This window comes from Heliconius melpomene, chromosome 12 (assembly GCF_056956725.1).
Source record: "Heliconius melpomene rosina isolate 202511_hmr_F chromosome 12, ASM5695672v1, whole genome shotgun sequence".
NCBI lineage: Eukaryota > Metazoa > Arthropoda > Insecta > Lepidoptera > Nymphalidae > Heliconius > Heliconius melpomene.
This window is the reverse complement of record NC_140400.1, coordinates 6,470,051-6,482,245: the sequence shown is the minus strand read 5'-3', so window position 1 is coordinate 6,482,245 and position 12,195 is coordinate 6,470,051. Positions and strand designations below refer to the sequence as shown.

Here is a 12,195-nt window from a genome sequence, read left to right as displayed (position 1 = left end):
CTATCACATTCTGGTGTTCTCTATACAACGACGTGATGTTCCGCTGCCAAGGTAAAAATAACACTAAAAGATGAATAGTGTTTTTTCAATCAGGGAGAGCAGCTCTGATTTGTGGTCCAACTATAAGCCTATAGCCAAAAGCCTAAGATACCCCTTTTGCCCTTAAAAATGGACATTAAATACTATTTCAAATCAGAAAAATATAGTAATAATCTTATAAGAAGAACTTGAACCCACTGTCGTATACAATTCAGGCCTATCTGAACTAAAACGGTCTCAATATTTTATTTATTTTATTTCGTTCGTTAATTTTAAAACAAATCATGTCAAAAGTTTCACAAACACAACACACAAGATAGTTTACCGATTTTCGTTCGATTATTGCACGTATTAAAAGTGAATGCGCATCACTAGTGGGGGGTAATGGGCCTGTCAGCGGCATGCCGTCGACACTTGGAGCAAAGGATTACAGGTCGGGCGTCAGGGGGAGGCCACTACCAATGTTTACTTAGTTTTGAATTTGATTGAACGACTGAAGAAATATTGTTTAATTGTCGTGAGCTTATAAATTTATTGGTGAATATTCTGAAAAAGAGGGAGAGTTTTCGATTTTCTTTTCTTTTTCGATTTGAATTTTCTTTCTTTTTCTGTCTTAATCATTTATTTAAGCTAATACATTATTTTATTTTATTTAACATTTTTAAATTGATATTCTACACGATACAAAGAAAAATAGTTTTATAGTCAAAGTATAGAGGAGGTTCAAATTCCGCTACGTGCAATTGTTTATACGTTTTCTAAGGAAGTATTTTACCAATTTCGTTTTCTGTGTATAACTTAATTTCTGTATCTAACATTCAAAAAAACTCTCTCTCTTCTCTAATACTAGACTTAATACATTTTTTTTTCTTTTTTTTTTGGAAAAAGGATATATAAGGCAAACGAGCGTTCGGGTAACCTGATGAATTTTGTATTGAAGAAAGTTAGCTGTTAAGAATGGCTAAAGTTAATTAGTTGAAAATTTTATTATTGTGCGTGATATATAGTATGAGTGCGCCATACAATATGCAATATTTCGAAAATTAGGAAAGGAGTGTTTTAACGCTAGGTTTTTTTATTTATTTGATTTTAATTTTCTAGTGGCTATTACATTTTTAAATTAATACTATTACAAACACCACATAGTATAAGTAATGTATAGCCGTTTGAAAGCAAACACTACGTACTTATATTGTGTCCGGCTTTACAACCATTTGAATATTATGCACTGAACATAAAAGGTACAATATGAACAAAAACGTAGTAACAAAAAGAAATGGAGAACAAAAACATTTACATAATAATGACAATAAACAAAAACTATGTAAGACCTTGCAAAACATTGTTACGTCCCTACAGGTTCCCTACGCTGTATGAGAGATATAGCGTGAAGCTAAACATATCGCCACATATCTCATTGTCAATAGAAAGTGTGAAATACTAACTAATTTTTTTTATAAAATATAACGGAGAAACTTTTCATTAGGTTCCCTCTTCAAGATTTTGCAATATAACGAGTAGTTGTCAATGTATAAAATACCTTTATTTTCAGTTTCACACTGTATCCCAGTAGTCAGAGGGAACGTAGTGTTGAGACATTCCGTTCTCCACTTTCCGCCGATTTTTTTAGGCATTGCGTGTAGGTTAGAGGAACTCGACGCGAGTTTTGCTTTATTACCAGAGCTAAGTAATGAGAAAATGTTTTAAGCCAATTTTTAAAAGATAATTTTAATAATTTATAATTAAATATTATATTCCATCGTAGCACAGCGGCACAGCGTCTAACTGGAATCGCGACAGTAGGTTCGATCTCACCCGTGAAGAATAAATTATTTTCCTTTCCTCGCTAACACTAACAGAGCAAAGTGCGCCATTGACTTAAAAAGCAATTCTAAATATATTCAATAAAACATAATTACACATTTCGTTTCCAAACCAAGCTGAAATCCAAGTTCTTTGAAATCTGCAACTAAGTGTTCAAACAGTGCAGTTGCGCCAAACATTTTCGTAAAGTACTTTTCCATCGATAATTGTAATCCTTCAGGGGGGCGCCATCTGCGCCACCCGCTGTCAACCGCAGCAGCGCTTTGTTTATTCGAGCTACCCAAATTGATTTCTATGATATATTCTATACCAACATTATATATAATATTCGTCGTTGAATTCCGACAGTCAACATGCAATGTCTCGAAAATTCAGCGGGAAGTGGGGAAACATAGTGTCTTAACACTAGGTTCCCTGTGCCGCAATTACTTTGTGCGAGATACAGCGTGAAGTGAAGAAAAAAATAGTGTTTTCGGTTAAAATCATGTTAAAAAGTATGTTTTTAGGTCGATGATTGTAATCCTTCAAAGGAGGCAGCATCTGCGCCATCCCCCGCCTGTCAACCGCAGGCCTCGCTTTATTTATTTGAAGCACCCAAATTGATTCGTTTGATATGTTCTGTAATTTAGTTTTTTTTTTCTAGTTTTCATCAAGGTTTACGATCCCTGACGTGGGTCATCCTTTTGTGGAATTGATTAAAATGTTGTAATTGCTTAGTATTTAATTTAGTTAATTTAAATAAATCATTTTTTTTATAGGTTCATCATTCATCCCGCATATAGCAGACAAACCAAAGGACACCTAGACCTAAGATATTCCATTCCCCACTTTCCATCTAATTTTCGAGACTTTGCCTATTGAGTGAGAGGCAGAACTCAACGATCCACTTTGTCATTTGTTCATTTTTCGTAGGAATCGAACCTACAACCATCGTGTTTACCGTCAGGAGCTGTGCCGCAGAACCACGACGGCCATTGAGGCTTCGTGGTTCATTTTCTACAACCTTACGCGTTTAATATTCGAAGTGTCTTTACCCCGTAGCAGCAACCACTCTCATGTTATTAGAAAGATAAAGAAACAAAAATATCAACGCTCACATACAAATGCAAAAAGCCGAATCAAAACCAAGTTCATTAAAACCAACTATCAAACGAATATCTGCACACGAAACGGAAAAAAGACAACACCTTAATTATACTTCCGCGTAAACTCTTCATACCTGAAAGGATGACGTCCAAAAACCTCACAGCTAATCGCATAACCTTTTATCTGTATGGGTTTACGTCTGTGACTATACTAAAATTAAAAAACTGAAGAGTTTGTTTGGTTGAACATTCTAATCTTAGGAACTACTGGTTCAAATTAATAAAATGTTTTTGCCTTGGATACTCCATTTATTAATCATCCTTGTGTTTACTGATACCACGGGCACTTAGAATGTGTATGTACAACTTTAAATTAATTCTATTCGACCATGATGGCGAAGGCCATGGGTTTAGGAATAGGGGGTGTATGGTCCGTGCTCACCCCAGAATAGACTGGTGGGCACCAGATTTTTTTTTCCCAAAAAAATAAAATAACAACATTTACACGAGCATATCTGTCCAGCACACAGCTAAAGTACAGGCTTCCTAGAGAATATATCAGTAGATACGTCCATAGCAAGTCGCCGCTAAACGCTAGTGTTGTACCTGTAGCCACACAGCCATATAGCCATACAGCCGTGTGTCGAATAAAATAAATCCGTGAGCTATAATAGAGCTGTCACGCACATGTACAGGCAAAGCAAAAGTTTGATTAAACCAAACCAATCAGCTAACTCCCAATCCAATAATATCGTGGGAAAGGTGAGTTAGGAGTTGCGTTCGCTGGAAAATAATATGAATTTTGTTAATAGATGGTATAATAGTGTGTATCATAAGCGATGGTTGTCGGTTCGATCCTCACTCGTGGGATAATTATTAGGATCTAAGATTGGGCGGAAACAGAATGTCTTGATAATACGTTTCCTCTACCCATCCTACGTTCCGGAGACAAATGTAAAGCTTTTTTTGTATCTTAGAGAAAGTAGCGAATTCAATTCTTGTTTGGGGCAATGTTTAAAATATTTCCTTTGTACACACGCTATGTGTGAAACGGCATCAAATCGCAATATACAATTAATTTAGCCTATTCCATATAATGCAAGAGCATTATGAAATTAATTAATATTTGATAGTATTTATTGTTTAATAGCTTGGTTTTTTGATGACTTCATTTTTTTAAATAACTTTTAATACATAAAAAAATATAATTATTTTGTTTTTGTCAATATCATTATTTAACTTTTAAATACAAGTAGAGGACAGTCGTAGCGCAGAGGCACAAATGTGCGACTGTAAACGCGATATATTATGGATTCGATTCCCGCTCGAGGAAATAAAAATATATATATTTTCATTTCCTCGCCCTGGTAACGAGGCAAAACGTAGCGTTGAGTTTCACAACTTAACACACACTATCTGAAATTCCGCCAAAAAATGATATTTTCCAGAGAGAGTGGAACTAAAAAAGATAATTGTGAATAAAATAACAGTTCAATACATTTGGTGTACCTACAAATTGTCTTTGGTGGAAAGAGTAATACCAAAAATCACCATTCAAAAGTAATACCAAAAATGATTGCACTGAGATGCGGGCGCCGGCATCTCTTATCTCGCGGTGTGGTCTAATTGATAAATTAATACGACTAACCACGCCCGCAGCTTTGTCTACGTCGACTTAAGGGAACATTGTCGCGTTAGGGAACGTTATCTAGAAGAATTTATTATTATTTCTATGGCGTAAGAATTTCGACATGGCCATGGAAGGGCACAGGTAAAATATGTTAAAAGCATCCCGCCCAAAGTTTCTGTCTACAGAGGGAATTTAATGATAAGACTCTCCTTTCTTATTAAGACACTCGTTCTGTTCGCCGAATTTCCGTGGAGTTTTTGAGGCGTTTTTCTTTGTTTTGTTTAATTATTTATATCTTGTTTTTACAGAATATTAAAAATAATAGATCCTCGTAGTGCAATGGGATATTATCTCAAAAATCGAACGGAAAACGAGTAAAATAGTAGAATAAAAAAAAAATTATATAAAAAATAAAATTATATTAACAGCATAAACAAAAATACCAGCTTTCGATATCAATTGAAACATATACGCAACATATAGCATAATTATATACTTTCAAAATTAAAATTATTAAAACATAATAATTTTCCCATAATATTTCGAGGACATAACGTATAGGCACTACGTTATAGAGTTATGTATGTAAGTGAGTAGGTCAGTATCCTTGTACCAATATTATAATGAGAGTGACGGTATGTGGCGGTGTAACTTAAATTTATCAGCGGACTGCGGGCGAGGTAAGCAAGAGCATACGGGTGGGGTAGCGATAGCAAAAAACGTATGAGTTTAAATTTTTGAATGCGTTTTTCTTTGTTTTTTGTAAGATGTGAGGAAATTTAACGATATGTGTATTTTTAATTTTTTAATTAAGAAACTTTCAATAGATATAATAGTTCGGATATAGGATTATGTTTCAGCTTCGCGCTTAATTCCACGAAAAACAGACAGAAAAATCTACACATTGTTGTCTATTTTCTAAAACAAGACTGTGTGTTTAATACCAGAGCTTTCTCTTTTTTTACCGACCTGTTTTCTCAGGAGGAGGTTCTATATTCGTTTTATTTTTCATTTACTACTTTATGATAAATTAAAAACTACATGCAAAAATAAAATAATAATATTACTTAATATAATATTTTGCTAACGCTACCAAAGCCCGCATCCAGAGATATAGGCTAGGCTGTTTGGCGATTTATCTTCGTTTAATACACATCGACGCCTATCTGCTGACCGGAGGCGTTCTATTATCATTTATTTTATTTATATTGTTTTATACTTAGGCCTAGTATTATTTAAAACACCGTCTTGGCATAGTGGTAGCGTCTGACTGACACCATGGTTTTGGGTTCGGTTTTGTCGCTTTGGTAACAAAACAGCGCGACTATGGATATGGGCACCCGCCACTCAATTACCCTGCTATATGCAGGATACAGCGTAAAGTTAATAGTTATTAATTCTATTTTTAATTAGAGTATTTATTTTTAATGGAGTACAACATTTATTTTTGAAAAGTGTTTACTTAATTACAACCTGAATTCCTAATAAATCATTGTAAAACGAACACTATTTTTAATCAATCGATAAATGGTAAAAATATCTTTAAAATTTTTATAGTATTTGTGGAGAACGGAATGTCTAAACACGAGATTTTCTCTTAACCTAATGCATATAAAGTACTAATATAATAATATAATTAATTTAACATAATTCTATTAAAATTAAACAAATGATATTAAAATTTAAACTTTTTATAACAAACAAAAAGGCTCAACTTTCCCCCAATACACTTCCCAAGTGTCGCATCACGAGCTCGACGCGTTGCGAGCATCTGTACCCTGCACGGTACAGCGCGAGTGGACACAGCTGGTCTCCCAGCACAAAATATACACCCTTAATTACAACAGAAATGATATATTGCATACAAATACTAGTACTGCGTTATTAACAATGATTTTGGGAAAAAAATCTAATTAAATTAAATTAGCTTCACGGTGTATTCTGTACATGGCAGGGCAGGAAGGAGAAACCTAGTGTTAAAACACTCCGTTTTCATTACTCCGCTTTAGTAGACTGAATCTGGAATGAAATGTCTTAATACTAGGTTTTCCTTACCTAGCCTTAAATGCGGGAAAAAGCGTGAAGCGTGCCTGTTATTTTTCCATCACATTTCTTCGTAGCGTTTGGCGTTCGCTTCTCTTTGACTACCCCGCTAAGGACACAGCGTTAAACTAAGTACCTAAGTAAATACATTTCTTCGTAGCTATAATCGAACCCAATACCACCGCTAACACACTCAGGTACACGCTCCCTAATTACGAGACTTTAGTGATCAAGTACAGTAGATATACATACATAAAAACATTAAAACAAAAAAGTTAATTTTAAATCAGTTTATAAACAAAGTTTTATTATGCGGTTAGTTTGTAGCGCACATGGGAGGATGCGGCGTTATATTTATTTTGCAATTTGTGTACCTACTATATTATCTATACTAATATTATAAAACTGAAGTTTGTTTGGTTGAATGCTCTAATCTCATGAAGTTCAAATAGATTTGTTTTTCTATCTGGTAGTCACATACCACGGTGGACCAAACTGCGGTTAGAGTTACTTACATGGAGAATTTAGAATGTGTCAGTGTCATATGCAACCATTGGTTACTTAGAGAACCCACAGATAAAAGGTATTTTATAAGTTACCACGTCTATTTAATTTATGCATTACTAGTAAGCCACGCGCGGCTTCGCCCGCATAATCTTATTCTTATATCGTAGCCTAATAAATTATTCACAATCTTTACATAAGTTGTAGCTTGTTTGTGAGGATGGATGTTTGTTTCACTTTTACGCAATAATTACTAAATGGATGTAGATGAAGCTTTACCATAAAATAGTTTAACGAATCAAAATAACAAATAATCTACGAAATATTTTGACATTTTTTGTATAATTTGGTTATAATATAACTCCGCGTGTGAGTCGCTAGTTTATAATCATAGTAGGATATGATCATTAAAAAATATGAAAAAAATATTGAAATGCAATAAAAAAAAATAATAACATCCAAGCACAAGAAGCCGAGAGAGGAATACTAGCAACATAATATATTAGCTAAAACAAAGAAATAATCATTTTGTAAAGTCGGTTAGAATTGAAAAGCAACACCTGTGCACACAGCAGCGCGTGCGTTACAGACACTTGGTACGCTCGGTTCTTTGAAACACAATACTCGCGCGGCGGCTGGCGACACGCCTATTATTATATTTTTTTAGCTTCAGTGTTAAAACACTCCGTTCCCATTAAGTTAACCCTTCTGTTCCCCACTGAGCGCCAAATTCTCGTTACCAGAGCGAGGAAATGAAAATGTTAAATATTTCATTTCCTGGAGTGGAAATCGAATCTACAACGTTTACCTACAATTCACTAGAGGGAATGTAAGAAGAAAAAGCGCGGCGTTGTGTTCCGCCAATCCACACAATATATAAATATGATCACACGCCATACTAAATATTATTTATAAAGGTTTAGTATCACGGTGGCTGGACTCGATCTGTATTGCGTGTACTCGTAGGTATTGTGGGCTTCATGTTTGGAAGACGTCGCCACTTCCTTCGTCTATTTTATGACTTAACATCTGTTTTTGTAATTTTACATTTAGCTTATTTTTCGGTCATTCACTGGAAAATAAACTGAGAAATAAGAATTGTTATATCCTAAATGGATATAAGATTTTCTTTAAAAACCTATCGGGGCTCAGTGGGTCACTAATTGTGATGATTGTTGGTTCGATATCTGCTCCGGAAATAATGACACATTATTTTTTTTTCATTTCTCGGTTTTTCCACTAAAAACGCAATGTCTTGAATTCAAGTGGATAGTGAAGAACGAAGTGTCTTGTCGTTCATTTCATTTTATATTAACATTGAAACGTATATATATATAACGTATATATAATATATTTTTGAGACAAATAAATTCTGCGTGTTGAGTGGCGGAACTCAACGCCGCGTTCTCCTTTTATATATACCAATTTATGTTCATACAATGTTCAGAAACCCTGAAGTTTACTGTAGATGCCTGTGCAGACTTGATTTTAAAATTTTATTTAATTTTACATACTTCAGAGTGCGAGTGTACAATACGCAAAACCTCACACAACCTGACTTCAGGAGGGCCACAACTCGTTGGCTGTACTGTACTAGCTACTAGTCCATACAGCACCGACCGAGCGAGCGAGCAGGTGCGACGACGTAAGTAATTGTTACGGGACTCCAATAACCGGTGGACTTTTCTACGGCTTAACCTTATTTATGTCACAGACATATCATTCTATAGAATATACTCATATATATAAATTTATACGGGAGATTTGTGGCCGTCGCGGTGCAGTGGTGTCCCACCCTGTCTCATTGTTGTTTATGGTACTGAATTTGATACCACTGGAATCGAGGGAATAATTATGTATAATATTTTCTTCTTTCATTGAAGCACAGAAGATGAAAAGGAAAATTAAGGTTCTAACTCAATGTAATCAAGAGATACGAGAATTATGCATCGTTCTTACTTACTTATGAAACTCGCCGGATCGTCAAAATCTATAGAGTACTTGGATTGTGGACTTACAGTTATGAAATTTGGCACACAGTGCGAACTTGCAATGTAAATAAAAGGAAGAAATCGGAAAAATGGTAATTTATATTTATATTAGATAGATAAAACCTAACAAACTTAAGCTTGTGAACTTTTATAAGTTATACTTGCCGATGACCCAGCATCCTGAAATTAATATGGAACCCTCGATGGGCGAGTCCGACACGTATTTGACCGTTTAGTTATTTATTTTGAATTTAGAAAAATAATTAAAACAAACATTATTTAAATTTCGTGTCACATTATCATTCAACTGTGTAAACCGCAGGAGGCCAAGCTCCTTGGATTGGAAGGACGAAGCTGAAGCAACAAGAATAAAAAATATATTTTAAAATAAAAAAAAAAACCATGAAATACTTGTCGCAATCAAGTTTCAACCACCATTGTTACGCGACGTCGTATATGCGGGAATGTTTAAATTACAATGCGGGTGACCGACGAGCCGAGGTGGCGACGGATGCGGGCTAATGCCAGATTTACGACCATATATGTACCTGCATATACAAGTATAGCAAGAGAATATATCTATATGATATTTATTTAAGCTTCACGTTATGCATATAGAAGGAGAGGTAGAAAGAACCAAGAGTTGAGACACTCCGTTTCACAATTTCGTCGAAATTTTCGGACATTGTTGAGAAGCGGAACCCAACGCGACGCTTTGTCTCGTTACGAGGGTGAGGAATTAAAAATTTTAAATGCCTCAAGAACTCGGCTCTATTTTAAGAGTAGAAGTAGGTATCTCAATGGAGACGGAGTGTCTCAATACTAGGTGCGCAGAGTTCCTCTGCCTATCCTGCGATGTGCGGGTTACAGCGTGAAGCTAAAACATATAGCCATCCATAAAAATAATAATAGAGGAGATTGAACACAAAATCATCGAGTTAAGAATTTGACACTTACGGCCTTACAGTTCCAATCAGGACAATATTATATGCCATCTTATTTTGCCGAAATGGTGACTAATTTTACGATCTAAAATATATATGACAATAATATAAAAATAAGACAATATTATAAAAAAAACTCAGTACGCGAGAGGGCTTAATGGAGGCCTGGCAGCGCGCAGGTGGCGCCTGTCGCTTATGAAATCTAATAATATTTTATTTATTTTCACCAATACCGACTTACATTGTTTGTATTTTTAAATTATTTATAAGAAATTGCAACAATGTATTTTTGAAATAACATAAATGAATTGTTACGATCAATCAAATAAAATGTTTTAGATTACCATATTTAGGAGGAAATTAATTTAGACGGGCAAAATATCGAAAATTGTTTGATGAGTATTTTTTTTGATACTCTACACTCTGTCATCTTTAGTCGTATCATATTGACATTTGTTAAATGTAATATAGAATCTAAATCTGACACATAATTCTGATAGAAATCCTTCTGAATTCTGATAAAACACTACTTCTATTACACTTGCAAAAAAACATTGCATGTTTTGCGTGATATAACCAATTTCGACAAATTTAATATCTCTTATAAGATTCGTACCCACCATTCATCTATTAGACATTTACAATTCGCCCTAAAAGGGCTAGGGCCTAGGGCTTGTGGGCAAAACAATCACATTTACAAAATCAACATAAAATAAGAAAACGGAACGCTCTAAATCGTTTGAGCAAGACGTTATTGGTAGCAGCTGTGTCACAGGTGGCGCCTCAAACCTAATAATATTTTATATTTATTTTACTCATATTGTACAGAGGACAGACAGTGTTCAGTACACATATTTTGATGGTTTTCAGGGATTATTGATTAATTTAGGTTACTTTTTTGCAAGTAGTAATTAACGGTATACAGATTGTAGTTATTTTAATATTTTTGATAATTAATGATAAGTACAAATAACGCGAAGATAGATGACTTAAATACAAATTAGTAACTAATAAAAATTAAACATTATAAGCATATTAAAGCAGTTTATGAAAAATGTCATCTCAGTGAAGTTCACATAAAAAATTAGATAAGCAATATTAAGGTGTATTGATAAATAATCAATTAATAGTTGATAAGCTAAGATATTTATCTAAATAAAAAGTAATATTATTTAATTACATGTAAATGTGCGGGTCTTAAAGTATGAGTATATGTATGGATTTTTTTAAAGTCATTCCTATGTAAGTGAGTAATTAAAGTTGAATTATAGAAATTTTAAGTATAAAAAAATCGCACATTGCTTTACCTATAAGTTAACTACAATATTTCTATAGATTTATATACGATCGATCGATTCGATTCAAATATAAGCACGAAATTTGTACTCTCACATTATATAAATTTAAATTTTAAAAAATTTAATTGCTTTTTCCACAAACAAATAAAGCTCAATTTTAATTATAAGATTAAACGATCAAATTTATACTACTATACAATGAAAAGGAGAGAGAAAGAGAAAATTAAAAAAAATAACCGCTAACATAAAACACATCCTTTAATTTATAGCCGGACGATAAATCCCACTCACCTCAACGTTTTGACAGCTGACAGCGACCAGATTTGACACACACGAAATTAATCACACACAGAATAAAAATAAACACAATAAAACGAACAAAAACAGTTATTTAATTAAATAAATAATAATAAATTTAGCGATTCGCGTGAAAATTTCACGTTGGGATAATTTCATAAACGTGTGAGCGGTAACGCGGTTAGATCTCGACTGAGGGCGGGAAGCCCGCCCGGCGATAAACTGATTTTTTTTACAAAGCTGTTGTAGGGCGGCACTTGTCGTTTGTTTTCAGCCAACGCTTTACGCTTATGGGGTGAGAATTTTGCTGGATTATAAGTTTTGTAACTTTAAATCCTTTTCTGTGTAAATTTTATATATTTTTTTATTCACTTCGCATTTTCCTTTTTTTGTGTCTAATGCATACATTATTGATTTTATTTAGGGGCATGCCATGTTTTTATATATTGTAAACTTTTATAATAACTCTGTATCAAATATTTTATAGAAAAAATTGAGAACTTTTATACAGATATGATTAAAAATAAAATAAATTAAAAA

The 12,195-nt window shown here is 33.9% G+C and overlaps 1 protein-coding gene across 1 annotated transcript in view; it reads right to left on the bottom strand.

Annotated features, from left to right (window-relative positions):
- The window catches only part of nvy (CBFA2/RUNX1 partner transcriptional co-repressor nervy), a 50,193-nt gene extending 38,399 nt beyond the window's left edge, over positions 1 to 11,794 (bottom strand). Inside the window, exon 1 of the mRNA XM_085194515.1 lies at positions 11,650 to 11,794. The gene's annotated coding sequence lies outside the window, so the exon portion shown is untranslated. The remainder of the gene's footprint in view (positions 1 to 11,649) is intronic.
- Positions 11,795 to 12,195: the final 401 nt, after the last annotated feature.